This window comes from Pygoscelis adeliae, unplaced genomic scaffold (genome assembly GCF_000699105.1).
Source record: "Pygoscelis adeliae isolate BGI_AS28 unplaced genomic scaffold, ASM69910v1 Scaffold479, whole genome shotgun sequence".
Lineage (NCBI taxonomy): Eukaryota > Metazoa > Chordata > Aves > Sphenisciformes > Spheniscidae > Pygoscelis > Pygoscelis adeliae.
In genome coordinates, this window is record NW_008825453.1 from 105101 (window position 1) to 118178 (window position 13078).

Sequence of the window (13078 nt, forward strand, 5' to 3'; positions counted from 1 at the left end):
AAATGAATTCACATCTTTCAGAACATGGGTCAGATTTAACTGGAATCTAATCACCAGTGTCAGAAGCGGGATGAAGCCAAATGAGCCAGCCAGCAGTTTATCCTACCAGATGTTACCATCACCTTTCCTTTTTCAGTGTTTTCAGAATTTTCCGACTGTCTGAAACCCAGAAGCGTGAGTAGTTACTGACACCAGTGCCTGATGTCACTGGATAAGCTGCACTGGAAACAAAGCCAGGCTGAGGGATCTTGTGTTGGCATGGATCTGTTCCTGTCTGATGCCTCCTCTTCTGGACACACTATCAGCAACATTTGCTGTGTTTATAGTTTTGGCAGACAACTCAGCTTTCCTAAAAGATAGTAACCCAAGTAAAGAGCAGTCCAAAGAAGTGGGCTCGGAGGGCAAGAAGAGCTAGTTTTAATGAAAACTATCAGGAAGCCAAAGTTTTGATAAGATTTTTAGTGAACATAAAAGCACACTGTGAAGTAAGTGTCAGAAAGATTAGTACAACCCTTGCAGAAGTAAAGCTGTGCAGGTAATGTGCCAATCAAACAAGCATGGTCCTGATATCCTTGAGCAAGGAAAGGTTTAATTTCAGCTCTGGGACATCGGTAGTTAAATACTAAGATTAAACTGTAACACATTTGGTAAGAGGGAATGTCAGGGATTAGGATCTCCAAAGCACAAGAACTGTTCATAGACTGGGAACAAAGTCGCAGCCAATTGTTTTGAGTAGGGCTTCAAATACGTAACATTTAGAAGTGGAAATTGCACAATACATTGCTTGCAGCGAGTTTGCCAAAGAGAAGAGTAACTTGACGTTCTCTGGGTGAAATTACTGGGAACTGGATGGTTCCTCTATGTAAGGAATAGATGGATGAATTTTTCAAGATGCAGGAAAATGCAAACTACCCGAGATCACATCCATAATTTCTGCGTAACAAACCTGAGGATGCAAACAAAATCCCCCAAAGGGTTAACAAAATCAACAGGAAAAGACGAGTAAAAAAGGTGTTAGAGGATAAATTCTAAAGCCTGATAGAAAAACAGATTTCTGTTTTTACAAAAGCGGCTGAAATCAACATTCTAACATTAGGATCCTTTTTGTAGGACAATAGGCACTGTGCTGTTGCTGCGAGTGACTAAGTGAGGACCTACAGACCTGCAGGAAAAAAAATAGAAGTTCAAAGTCCACAAATACCATCTTTTCAGAAATCTCTAAGAGAAGCACCAGCACAAATATGGCAAAAGCTGTAAAATGCAATGCTGATGTTATCAGCTGAAGCAGTTTATCATCTCAACCTCTATCAGTGGTTTCTTCACAGCACTACTAATGACTGCCAAGAATAAGGAAAAGCATGATGACAAGACACTGATGGCAGAGCACTTCAAGTCGAGCTAAACAAACGAGCTCCACAAGAGACTCCCACAAAGTCTGACAGAAATTAAGCAGCCAAAAGTGTGCGTCATAATAGCTTGTCACAAAAAATACACCGCAGTTAAAATCCAGGAGAGTTGCAATTAAAGGGTGAATGGCTGGGGAAATGTTGAAAGCTTGTACTGACCACAGGTAAAAATAATTTTTATTGACATAGGAGTAGGGAAAAACCAACAGGACAAGGAAGAAGTCATATTTAGATACCAAAATAAAGATACTTAAAAGTTCCCAACAATTCGCAAAACCGGCAAGTTAAAAACCTCGAGGGTATAACTGTACATGGGATAAAGGAACTGGACGAGGCAAAGTTAAAGCAAGAACAGTAGCTGACTGCCCATGTTTTTCACCCTAACAACCAAAGAAAGCATTATGTACCGAAAGGTATTCATTCTACAATCTTAAAATTTCACAGATTAAAGAAATCAATCTCTATCATAAAGTTACTTGTTTTCTTTATTTAAAAATATTACAAATCTGGTTGATAAATCAACAGTATTGAAGTTACATTACTTAAGATGTTTTTCAATTACTTTAAACCATTAATTTAAGAAAATCTAAAAATACTGTTTATAAAGCTTGCAGATCTCAAGATTGAGAGAGCAGTGAAACTCGGGAAGCCAGATCGTTGACAGAGATGGCAACCGTTGGGTCAGCTGCAGTGCAGTCAGACGTAAAGCCACAAAGCGCAAAGTAGTTTGTCCCGAGGAAGGTGGGAAGACCGAGAGTCAGATGCAACCTCCTGGAGCTCTGCACCGGGAAGTGCGGAAGTCTTGGCACCAAACCTGCCTCAGCCACATGCAGGCCAAGGACTAATGAGTGCCATAGCCAATCTCATTGAGTGAAGGAGCAAAAGAGGCTTTGGAGGACACGTACCTCGGCATGCCTGACCAAGAGATCATAAGCATGTCCGGACATACCAGGGACAAACTCTGAAGCAGAACAATGGGCACCCTCCAGGACAAAGAGATTGACCTCAAAATAGCCCCAAATATGAGAGGATGGCTCTGAGGATGGTATTCCCCTGCCACTCAGGTCCCAGCAGCCTGAAATGACTTCGTCGATCTGTTTTTGTGCTCAGAATAGGCATATTGCAGAGACAGTCATTCTCAACTGAAAGCACCAGCTCCAGGGACTGACTTGACATAGCTATGTCTTTTCAGCACAGAAAATGACAATAATATTTGAGATAGATCTTGACGGACTTAGGATGGTTGGATCCAACTTACCCAGCAGGGAACATTGCAGATGAGTGTTTCACTCTCGGCATGTTCTTCACCAGGTTGACTGCAGAGAGTAGGCTTGGCAGATACGTGCCCAGAACAACATAGGCAGGAATGTGGCCCCTGACCCAAATAACAAAGCAATACAAAACCCACAGCTTCCAGAAAAGTCATATTCAGGAGAAAGCTCAAAGGGAATAAGCACATGGAAAAGAAACACAGTTTTAAAGGGATGCAGGTGTATGTACCAGTGGTTGCAAAATGAGAAGCAACTTTTAGAATAGGAGAAGACTTGGAGGCAAAGAAGGGCTGAGAAGGTTGCAATAATGTACAACAGTGAACCAACAAGCTAATGAATAAAGGTTGCAAGACCAGTACAACCCCCAACCTGTCTTAAAACTCTTCATATGTTCAAAATGAGGACATCCAGGAGTTTACAATGTGTATTCTTCTAAACCAGCATTAAAAAAACCAAAACAAACAAACCCCAAAACAAAAAGCCCTCAAGATATAAGCACTGATCTATAACTCCAATTTACTTTATACAATACTAAAAATAAGCAATGATTTCCTATCTTTAGTTCACACTCCATCAAGTATCTCAGGGTGCTTTATCATTATTAACTACATTTTAGATCTGTCAAGGCAAAGATATCTTTTCCTACATATGAAGGCAAGAAATCAGACAGCATTACAGGATTATTTATATTTAAAACGTGTAACGGAGCAGGCTTGCTAATCAGGCAAGTATTAATACCCCTAAATTTACACGGTAGGAATTTAAATGCAAAACATGAAAGGCAGAATCAGCACCTCTCAATAATGTATTATAATTACTGCACTCAACTTGTAGCAACACATTATCCCAGATTAGTATAAATGGAGCTGTACCAACCCCCATTACCTACCTCCACCTTACACTTCCCATTGTAAATCCTTGGCAGTCAGGTATTTACAGCTCCCCGAAGTCTTTAATTAGGGTGTGGCAAACAGAAGTAAAGCAACAGGATGTAGAAACCAAGGGAAGACTGAGATAGAAGCAGCCACATGGGTGTTACAGAGGGTCGGGATGGCTCGTAACCATGAGAAGATAACACATCCTCTGACCAAACCTGAAACTGTGACTGGCAGTTCAGAGTCTTCAATCATACCGTCATTCCTCACAGGCTTTTTCTCAAGTAGGGCTATTTTCTATAACATCTCAGGTTTGAGAGGTTGACTTAGCAATTTAAATAAGCCTCCAAAAATACTTTGGAGAAAGATTTAGATGACATTTCTGTATTTGATTTTATATATCTTAAAGGGAAAAAAAAAAATCAAACCGTAGCACAGAAGCTTAATAACCGTCCGTCATGCACACCCTCCTAAATCTCCAGCATGGTGGCAGGGACAGCAACCTTTTGAGGTTGCGGTTGCACTAACCGCATTAAGCTGCTAACAGAGGACATCTGTTTTGCTAAAGTAGCAATGTGACAATTAGCCATCTATAAAGTGCAGTGGCCAGAAGTCTGACTCATGCCTTTCTTCCCTGTTCAGGGAAGCTGCTTCTTCTTCTTGCTTCCAAGGAGAGTTGAATGATGGGGACTTGCACTGCGAGATGCTAATATGAAGAGAACAGGGGGATTGAGGGTTACACACTGCGTGTGGCAAGAAATTCCCTTCACAATTGATCTTACAGCAAGGACTGTGCCCCAACAAGCCCTCTCTCTCAGCATCTGCCTCTGCGCTGGTTCTTTGTTGCTTTTCTGCCAGTTCCCTGAGGGAGGGAGGGAGGGAAGGAGGGACACAGCTAATCAATGCCCCTCCACGTTTATCTGAATCTCCTATGGAAGAAAGCCCTCGGACAACGCTAATTATGGCTTTGCCATTCAGCGCCTGCCTTCAGGAAATAATTTCCAGCACCTATAGCAACTCTGCTAGTGTGACTTTCAAGAAAGATGGCAAGCACACTCAGCAGCTTTCAGTGTTTGACAATTACTTATGGATCAAAAGGTAAGTTGGGTGGCAACCATTGATACTATAAAAAAAAAAATCAATATGCAAGAGATTAGCAGTTGATACTGGCAAAGAAAATGCAGTCTTTTAAATACAAGTTTCTCAATCGATTGCACATGAAGTAACTACAGTACATGGACACATCCCCAAACTTAAGCAAGAAAAAAAAAAAAAAAAAAAAAGAAAAAAATTGACCTAATTTTTATTTATTGTTCCAATTATTATGTTATTGCTTGTGCTTTACAGTAGCAATGTCCAGGAAGGTCCTTTTTCCCAAAAAATGTTCCATGGATGTTGAGTTAAAAGGGATTGAGAAATACCGCTTGAGGTCAAAACTGTTGCTCCTCCTATAGATGTTATGCTGCAAGAAGTTTTATTGCTTGCACTAATACTGCTGAGAGAGGCCTCAGAGTTTCTCATATAAACCAGAAAAGCCATCTTCTGCCACAGGAAACAATAGGTATCATCCTAAACATCCACCACTTTTATATATTGTCCCTGTCGGCTCCTCTGCAGCCCCCGGTTCTGCGCAACAGCTGGAGTGAGGATTTATGGCAGAGTGGGGATGTCGAACATGCACGGGACAGCACAAGGTTGCAGTTCTGGACCTGGGGACAGAGGAGAAAAGAAGTGCCCTCAGAGGCTGAAGACCTATTGTACAACTGGAGAAAAGTAGGGAGCAGGGAAAGCAACTTCTTCCAGGCTTATTTGCTTCAGGAAAGATATTTCTTCAGAACATCTTATAAACCATTTCGCCAGCTGGAAAATCCACTCAGCTTGCAGAGATTCTCAGGATATGTACTTGAAAGATCAGCTACCCCTCCTCAAAACCACTATGAAGCCTTCAAATGCATTACTCAGATCTTGTCCTTTTGCCTCAGGTATTTGCCCTCACTTTCATTTTTCTTGCTTTTCACACCACTCCTTCCTGCCAGAACAGCCACACGCATGAAGTAGCTCTCCGCTGCTCTACGAGACTGTAACAGTGCTGGAAACAACAGGAACAACCCCATAAAAGGACAGCTGAGTATTTCCAGGCAGTTCCTACAGCAAGGTGACCTCACCCTTTCCATTTGCCATGGCTTCCCAGAAATAGGCACAGCTCATGTGGCAGCTTGTTTGGGGTTGGTAGCCAGGTGTCTCCCCTTGGCTCAAGCTTCAGTCACTGGGACCTCTCCAATGTGAAGATATCCTGCAGATTTACAACCTGTTTGAGCTGGATCAGCTCCCGGAAAACACCAGCTAGAAAAAAAATCCATGAATAAATAGGAAGAACGAGATCTCTTTGCTGACCTATGAGCCTCACAGGCTTTGTTACTAAGGAATATATCCTTCTCTCTCCTATTAAATATTTATAAAAACAGTAGGATAATTTCTTATGCTATTGCACTTGGTATTTCCTGTCCACCTTCATGAGGAGATCACACTGACTGCTTTGTTCTTTCAGAAACCAGGAGACAAAACAGCATGACAGTTTGTATTTGCATATTTGCATATTATAACTCCAGAAATTGTACAATTAGCAGACACAAAGCAAGGCCAGAGAATGGTGTTTGTCCACATTTCACATCTGGTTTTCTCCACTTGTCTGTATAAAAAAAAATTCCTGCAGCAATGTGAAGGCCAAACATTTTTTTTCTTAGTCCTTCCTACAGAGATTTAGTCCTGTTAAATATGTACATCACACATACCTTCTTTTACCGCTCATCTTTTCCTCACCCGTTTTAATAACATGTTCCAGGCTGAAGAGAATGTCATTAATTGTCACAAGCAAATTTCTCTAGCACAGGAGACATTACTCCTCAAATATGCCGTCTGATCTGTTTTAAGACAAAATCTTCTAAGCAATGTGGTCACGGTTGTATGACACATTTGCAACTGCTTTCAATGAATTCACATTTTACCCCCAGAGATCCTTATGGTGTTTAGTTTATGGGCACAAAAGAGAGAACTGCATGACCAAACGAGAACTGGAATCACAAACAGATCGTGCAACCACTGGATTTTGAAAAAATTGCCTTATATTCAGGAAAATTTCATCTACAATTGGAAAAAATAATGAAACTCCTTTTATCAACAGAATGAACATCTAACGGTTCAAAACAATGGTCTAAAAACAAGAACTGAAAAGTTTTTTATCTTGTTTTCAAAAACAGGTTTTGGTTTTTGTTTCTTAACTCAAGCTTTCAAAAACTCTACTTCAACCGGCGGCTGAACAAGAGCATAGAAATGGTAGATCACACAAGGCTGAAATAGCAAGAAATAAATATTTGTCAGCTGAGCACTGTAAGAAAGTTTTATGTCCCCTTTACTGTAGATCCCAGTATAATTGTATTAAGGCAAGCAGTACTAGTTGCACATGTAGGGATGTAGCATCCCAGCATATTTTAATTTCAAGTTAACTGAATGATTCCACATGTCAGTTTGAATTTCTTTTTCAAGTTCAGTGAAAGGTGGACAGCAATATCCAAGAACAAAGATTGTTCTTCCTACGGTAAAGCTCAGTTCAGACCTTAGTGTGCATAAAGTCTTTAATTATGTGACACCTATTATCCACAGCACTGTGCCTGGCAGCCCCTGCTCTGTAAACAAGTTCAGATTACAGAAAGATTTGTCTGTTGTCTCAGGCTTCATCTCTCACGCTGATTTCTGATACTGTCACAAAAAGACAGAGAATAACAGGAAAATCTTCTGGCCAAGCCAACAGAAAACCACTTTTGAGAGCTGGCTTCTCACCCTGAATGCCTGTGTACTGCTGGGCAAGTCACAGTTCCTACCCTTCAGATGTAGCCGATTGCCAATTATACATTCACCGAATGGATGTCTGTCTTCAGACAACAAAGCTCAGGTCTGGAGAAGCATAATGTACTACAGTGGCTGCAAGCTGTGAGCTGTGCTTTGAATATAAATATTTAATTTTATCTTATTTTAATATTTCAATGCACAAATGCGAACACGTGCTAAAGCTATTGAAAGACTCAGGCCCTAAGCTTATCCAATGAAGCACACAAGGCTATTTGTCAGTGTTGGCACAGAGGCTACGAGGACTGTTTCCTCATTAGCAAAAGCAGGGTGATGGTACCTGGAGCTGTGAAGATTTAGTTGTTTTTTAGACAGACAATACAATGAAGATGCCACAGGAAATGCTATGGATGCATTAGTCATGCAGTATTTGGTTCTGTGCGAATTTTGGTGATGCGATAAGTCTGAATATACCCACTGGGTGATAAGGATGTAGAGAAATTGAGGGCAACCTTTGCCATTAGCAATGTCCATCCTGCCCATGGGGATCCTGTGAATAACACAGCGTGTGATCAAACAGCAGTGAAATTTTAGCATGCCTCATAATACAAGTCTACAAAGAGACTAACTTAAGACCATGAATAGTCTTAAATGCAGAATTGCCTAAAGCCTGAAAGTGCCACTACACGCACATAACAAAGCAGGTATTCATAACATAATGTGCAATCAAACAGGTGTCAGTGGGGAGTGACACAGGTTGCTACAGACAGCCAGCCATGAGGAAAGTTTGAACAATAACAATAGATCACACTCCTTGCGACCAGCCCTTAACATGGAAAACACCTTTCCAACATCTGCGCTTAGTGTAACCCACTAAAGGAGTCAGTGCTCAACACGCCTTTCAGAAAGGGAAGGATGGAAAGATAAGTCCTCTATCATTGTTCATTAAGTGCTTTGGGTTGATCCGTTGGAGACGCTTTCTACTGTTCAGATTCAAGGAGTGCAGGGCTTGCTTTGATCAAGTGACAGCATTGTTCAAGGAGAATCATTTTGGTCAGCTCTGTGTTAACCATCCTGTCAAACACATCATAAAGATAAGAGGCAAGTAATTTTCAGTCCTAACTGACTCCCCTCCTCCAGAAGCTCACCTGCAAAGCTGGACTAAAATCATCAACAAGCTAAAACTGATGAACAAAAGTCAGAATTATTCTATTCAATACTTTCTGTTTTGTTTTGTTTTGGGGGGGTTGGGTGTTTGGTGGCGTTTTCTTTAATTATAGCAGAGTTTCCTCTTTTCTCTTGGAAGTACTTAACAGCAAGGAAAGGAGGGAGGCAGGGTAAATGGAAGAAATGTTCTGCTTCTAAGCCTCATGGATGCAATTCCCACATTTCAAGTTGTATAATTACTTTGTTTTTCCAACATCTGGGCCTGGTCTAATGCCACTATCTCACCTGGAGAAAACGAGGGTTAATGCGAGACGCAGTAATTTATTTGGGAGCTTCCCCAGTGCACTGCATTCCCTTGCGTGGGAGAGACTATAAGTACAGAGAAAATTATAGACCTCTTATCTTGATCAGAGGGCAGAAGAGCATGGTCACAGTGAATAATATCCATGTACCTAGTAAACAAGAAACCCCGCAGATACTGTGTTTTACCAAAGCGTCCAAGCAATCTATTAAGGACATTGTATTGTAGCATTTGAATCCCATCCTCAACCAGTCTCATGCTGATGGCAAATGAGCATGTAATGAACTGCAGCGTATCCTGGGGAAACTGGTTTGTTTAAAGCTAGCTCTTGATAAGCTAGTGACAGCAACGCAGGCACAGCCCTTTCAAAGAGACCTTTGCTGCCCTCTGCCTGGTTCTTCGGAGGATGCACTGCTGAAATTAAAATTGGATGATTTTGCGCTGCGGAATTCACACTTGATCTATGCTCAATGAACCGGCACTCTCTCCAGCAGCTGTCGATGTTCTTGAGTAGGCTGAAGGCTGCGTGGAGACAGCTTCCCTTAACTACAACATCAGACCAAATACACGCATTAGGACTAGATATCTAAACAGTGAACTCCCGCAAAGATGTGTCCTTTTCTGCCATGACTCAGGCCAATGCCACAATAGCGTCGGAAAGCAGCAAGCCTGAAATCCTGTGCATCTGCCTGCAGGTCCCATAATTCAATAGCAGTCTTAAAACTTGTGATATAATTTAAAACTGCAGCAATGGTCTGCATTTCTCTATGATGTTGATTACTGTCCATGAGTGCTGAAGCTACTGATACCCTCAGTATTAGTGGAGGGTGGTGGCTATGATATTTGTCCCTGCCTAAAACTACTCAAAAGTGGGCTAAGGGAAGCTGCGGGCCTTATATGACAAACTATAGCTTACAGTTGTCAATCCGAGATGAATTTACAAGGCAGAGCCTATGCTCATATGACTGCATCATTGGAATAAACATTTTTATAGTATTCAAAAAAGTTATTTCAAAAAGAATATCACACAAACCAGTCCAAAATGTTTCATTTTCTCTGTAATGCTCCTTAAAATGCATTCCTTGTAGAATATCATCATATCACCAGCTGACCCCAGAATATACTCATATTATTAGCTTGTATCCTGTCTCATCTGCTCTGTATCATAAACTATTCAGGGAAAGGGCTGCAATTTTATTACCGTTATTCCTTTAACATTAGAATCTCATACCGCAGGACAGCAAATAAATAGTTCCTGGAGTGTTGGCTAAAAATACCACAGGCTGAGATTTCTTCACAGATACTAGGACAAGTTCATAAGCTTTTCACTAAGAAAAAAGATATGCCAAACCCAGCTAAAATATTATTTCAAATTAATCCCGTTTATTGGGAATTTTTAGGCTGATGATCTCAATGGATAAACACAGTTTCAAATAAACCCTCTCAGAAATTTCTTAATGAAAACTTTCTATTTTTACCACTAAATCTTTCATTCAAGAAAATATAAAGAAAATGTTTTAGCTCAGGACATCAAACTTGAATTTGAATACACTGGCTTTTAGAGGCATTCTGAATCACTGCAAAACTAAAATGTATTTTTCTGCTGCAACTTACTGCTCTGTGGGAACTATAATCAAGAAAAAAATCCTAGAGAAACTCTCCAGAGAAAACTGTCACTCCAGGAAGAAAGGAAGGAGGGAAGGATGAGAGATATTGGAATAGGGTCATCCTCACCTCTCCAGCTGTCTGACATTAAAACTGATAAGGAGAAGTAGCCGTGTTATGACAGCCTTCATGCTTTCACAAAGGTAATAAATCCAAATAAAATGGTCCTGCCTTTAAGTTTCTGTGAATCACAACAAGTTTGGGAATACCTGTTTCTCACCTTGTTGCAGGCATCAGTTTGGGATCTGACAGCATCAAGAAACTAGACCTTACCCAGGCTTGGTGTTTATACTAACTACCAAAGTCCTCGATTAAATATAGAATAGTATTAGATGCAGGACAGAATCCCATTCAGCCTATCTTTCCAGTTTGACATGGTACTATTCATATGTATTTCCTGAGTTTTCCATGAAGTTTTGCAAAGCTTCAGATATGCCATATTTCCCTAGAGTTTCTGGGACTGTGTCAAAGCCACATTAAAGAGCAGTAAATTACATTAATGGCTTCTCTCCTGAAAACAGACCTCTAGCTATGTCGTCAAACAAAACTAAGTAACTTTGACATTATTTGGTGAGTACCAACTCTGTTTTCCTCCCAGTGCTTACAATTTGATTATTTTTCCAGGGTATTCCAAGAAGTGCAATCAGGCTGACTGATTTATAACACTGCAACTTCTCTTACCTTCTGAAGACAAGCAAATGTTTGACCTTTTCCCATCCTCCACAGGTTCTCATAGATAACTGCTAATAGCTCTGAGGTTGATACTGTCCCCTAAGTGCCCTGGGACGAATCAGTCCAGCCAATGTGAAAACATCACATTTATCTGGTTATTTTCTAACCTCTTCTTACTAATCTAGACAGATAGCTTCCATGAACATCAGTGGTGTTAAATGTGTTGGCCTCTGGATCACCATTGCAATTTTCATTGACAACAAAAGCCAAAAAAGGCATTAAATTGTCCATCTGCCAGAGAGCCTTCCTGATGTACTGCAGTTTTAAGAAACCAGCACTTTCCTCAGTACTCATTAAACTACTGAAATACAGAATTTTTATTCTTTATTACTTATATTTGCTTTGTGTATAAACTTTAAGGATACACAGAGCAAATCTGCCAGGTAACACATCTAGAAGTTCTAGATGTTGAAATTTTCATCTCATGTCAATAGTCACTGGCAAACTCTTCAAGGAATGAGACAGTGCAGAAGCATTCACTTTAGGGTGTGCTTCTGACACTGTGCAGATACTGGAATGTGTTTGTTAAGGCTCAAGAAACAAGGGCAAGAACTGTGTCCTTACTAATGTGGGAATTTGTATTAAATAACCCCACCCTACTCTATTCCTTGCCTTTGCCATTCTCATATTCTTTTATAGGAGCCACATTTCTCTCCCTGTTAAAGGGGAATACTTCTCACAGGTGGGAAAGGTCCACTTTTTTCCTGCAGATGCAGCACAGTGCAGAGTAGAAACATCCGCTGGCTTTGCAAGAGTTAACTTCGATGTCAGGAAGAAGCTCACTGCAGAAAGGCAAAATCCTGCCTGGGCTAATTGCTCTGCCTAAAACCAGGGCAAGCTCCCTGCACGGCTGAGTGGGCCTGCTTCTGCTCCCTGAACAAGGTCCTTCACAGCCAGTTCAAAAGTCTTGGTGCTGCATGTACATCCTAATGTCCAAATACAGCTCTGCAACCACTCTGCCTTCTCCTCAACAGGAGATTTGATATAAATGCTTGATTTTTTTTTTTTTTTTGCAGTGTGCTCTGTCCTCCCACTAAAGTGGTATGTTTTATGTGCTCCTCCTGTTCCATTGCAGTCACACCTTCCCACACTCCAAATCATGACATTTATGATCATATTTTGTAGTTGATAAAAATTTAAATTCTCACTAACTCTAAGGCTCTCTTCCTAGAACTGCTTTGTTTTTCTTACCTTTTTCCTTTCCTTAGAATTCTTCTTTCTTATTATCACCAGGTAAAAAAGGGACTGCGAAGCCAAGGTATATTTTAAAAGATCTCTGCATTAAGCAGTGATCTACTTAACCTCTTACCTCTGAGAAAATGCTTCCTCCTCTGTTGAGTAAAGATCTATGAACATGAAAATACTTTACATGTTAATTTCAGGAAAATCATGTTTTAACAAAGTTAAAACTCTCACAGAAAACCTTTTATTTCCACCTGATTTTGGAAAAAAACAAGTTGACCTACATGTGTCGTTTTAATTGTCATTTGTAGTTATGTATATAATTATAATAGTTTTCTCTCTCCAAATGCCTTTAGAGCAAAGACATAATTAAATTTTTTCTCTTTTCTTTTTATATTTTGGTCTCAATTTTATACATAAGGAGATTACCTCTCACACCTGCTGACATGAGCTATTCCAGAGACAAAGACTTGTGAAGCCACCTTCACCAGATAACTCCTCTGGATTCAGGGTGTCCTTGCAGAATTCAGTGGAAAGGGAGACAGATGAGCATCACGGTATCGTAAGGCTCTGAGCCTCTCCAAGAGCTACATGAACCCAGAATCTTCAACTTTGCCTCTCTACATTTTCTATGTT